This window comes from Sinocyclocheilus rhinocerous, unplaced genomic scaffold (genome assembly GCF_001515625.1).
Source record: "Sinocyclocheilus rhinocerous isolate Xijiao unplaced genomic scaffold, SAMN03320098_v1.1 scaffold958, whole genome shotgun sequence".
Classification (NCBI taxonomy): domain Eukaryota; kingdom Metazoa; phylum Chordata; class Actinopteri; order Cypriniformes; family Cyprinidae; genus Sinocyclocheilus; species Sinocyclocheilus rhinocerous.
In genome coordinates, this window is record NW_015650342.1 from 497,727 (window position 1) to 500,364 (window position 2,638).

The 2,638-nt window shown below is 36.9% G+C and overlaps 1 protein-coding gene across 1 annotated transcript in view; it reads right to left on the bottom strand.

Moving 5' to 3' along the window:
- The window catches only part of LOC107711786 (choline dehydrogenase, mitochondrial-like), a 35,102-nt gene extending 33,382 nt beyond the window's left edge, over positions 1–1,720 (bottom strand). The window contains exon 1 of the mRNA XM_016516834.1: positions 1,641–1,720. The gene's annotated coding sequence lies outside the window, so the exon portion shown is untranslated. The remainder of the gene's footprint in view (positions 1–1,640) is intronic.
- Positions 1,721–2,638: the final 918 nt, after the last annotated feature.

Sequence of the window (2,638 nt, forward strand, 5' to 3'; positions counted from 1 at the left end):
AATGTTAAGAATATGACATAAAACATGACATACAATTAATAAGGATAGAAAATATTTGCCTTTATAAAGGTAAAAAATGCACCTGTAAATCAATTTAAGGGGGCAAATATTGTCCTTTAATAGAAAAGGTGTAACTGCGGTCTAAGTGGAAGAGAGGGGATAAGCAGAAGAATGTTAAATGCCCCAGGGGGTACGCCGCTGTAAAAAGTTTGAGAACCACTGGGCTAAACGAACCGCACCCGAGCGCTCACACTCGTCAAACGAACCAGGCTTTGGGGGTCAAACGCGCTCCGGCACAGTTCAAAACTGCTAGTGTGAGTACACCCAAGTGTGCTTATCATTTGGCAAATGATGGTTGTGGAGGGATTCACGTGTGCAGCTAATGATTGAAGTCTCAGAGCAGTCAGTAAATACCACATGAGCTGTGAGTTTAACCTGCTTATTTTACGACTCCTCCGTATCCAGTTTAAGTTGCATTCCTTGTATAAAAGCAATAATTCACTCGAGATTGTGCTGTATTGTGAATTTGCACATCATACTTAATACCTTTTAGACATTTACTACTATACTCACAATAGAACACAGCCTCTTGTACCTTAAATAAAATATAATATAATATATGATATAGAATCAGAATGAGCTTTATTGCCAGGTATGATTACACATGCAAGGAATTTGTTTATAATATAATATAATGATTCGTATAATTAAGAGCACATTGTTTAATTTAGGCAGGGCAAGAACTGAAGACAACAATATAATACATGATGAGTGGTTAATGATTTATTTCTAATGATTTTATCTGAATGAGAGAAATGTGACTGTGTTCTGATGTGTATCTACTAGGGTTGAGTAGCAGTCAAACAAGCCTAGAATGTGACAGGATTGGATCACAGTTTGATCACAAGGATCCTTATAGGATCAAATAAGAATAAGACTGTGGTGGATAAACAAAAATTACAAAATTGCAATTCACAAATTCACATTCAACTCCTACTGTATATTGTGTAATGTTTCTCAGAAGACTACACGGACTATTTTGCAATGAGATCTTGCTATTGAACACTAAGTTAAACACAGAGGAAGCTGTAGGAATTTTGTTATTTTGCAGGAGTTTTGTTGTTTGCAATCCAGCAAGGTTTTGATGTTTTACAAAGGCCTTAGTCGGACACATAACAAATACAGCTTTTGTTCTATGTTGGATCCCATGAGCAAATTATAATCAATCCTTCTGGATTGATTGATAGGACTCCAAAAGCGATCCTGCGCAAATTCCTGGGATTGTTTGACTTCGTGAGATCTGTCTGATCAGTGATTCTCAACAACACACGTCCAGGCCCTTCCCTTGTATGTTATTTATTTCTAAATATTCTGCCATTTGTCGATGGTTTTGAGTTTAGTGCTTGTTTCTTTTTTTTATCGCGCAAAACAGTGAAACATTCCACGAGTGCGTTTCCAGCGTCTGAAACTACTGTCTGGTTAACGTTAGGCGTTGTTGTGCAACTTTTCCTGTCAAAACAACAGACCTTGAGCGGATAGTACAGCGAAAGCCGCACAATCACAACAGCTCTTGCTGTTTTGTATATCGGGAAGTTAGAAACATACAGTTAAAAGTGACCACAGACTGAAAAACAGCTTACCGTGTAGTGCTCTTCATGCAGTGCGCACAGCTGAACTGTAGAGGTGTGGAAGGACTCTGCGCGGAACCCCTCCCACTCCACGGTCCTACTGCGCACTGAAAACTAGCGCTGTGGGCGGAGCCTATGTGTTAGCACCTCCCATTCGGTCAGCTGGGGCCTCAGCTTTAGCCCCACCCACACTAGACTGTCCTAAATGCATCCATCCATGTATTTTACAACTTCAACAAGACAGACAGCTGGACATACGATCGTTTTACCCATTGCTGTCCAAGACTAATATACTTTCTTAAATATGAAAATTCATAATCGAAATGCCATTTAGTAAGCTAAATTTATGATTGATTAAAGTTATAATTAAATGTATTTAATTAGAATTGGTTAGAATTAAATTTATTTATTTATTTACTGTAGCCTACTTGTGGGAAGCTACAGTGTCAGTGAAACTGTAAAATTCGTTAACTTTTAGAAATGACACAGTGACTGTTAAAAGCTATGAAATTGAATGTGAATTTACTGTAGAACTGTGAAAATCTTTGTTTGTTTGTTTTACATTTACATTTATTCATTTAGCAGACGCTTTTATCCAAATCGACTTACAATTGGGGAATACAAGACAAAACCTTGTATCCTGAATCTAGATAAAAAAACAAACAGGGAATCCTTTCAGTTTGATTTATTTGTTTGGTTGATTGTTGGTTTTCTGCAAACATCTAAAATAAAACAATAACAATCAGTAGTACTTAAGTACTGCTAACATATCAACATATCAAAAAATGGAAAAAAAATAGAGAGAGATGTAACATATCTACACTTAATAATAGTAGATAATAATATAATAATAGGTAATAATAGACCATATCATAGTACTGAGACTGCTCTCATTAGAGTTACAAATGACCTGCTCTTATCATCTGATTGTGGTTGTATCTCTCTATTAGTGCTACTGGATCTTAGCGCTGCGTTCGACACTATCGACCACGACATTCTTTTGCATAGAC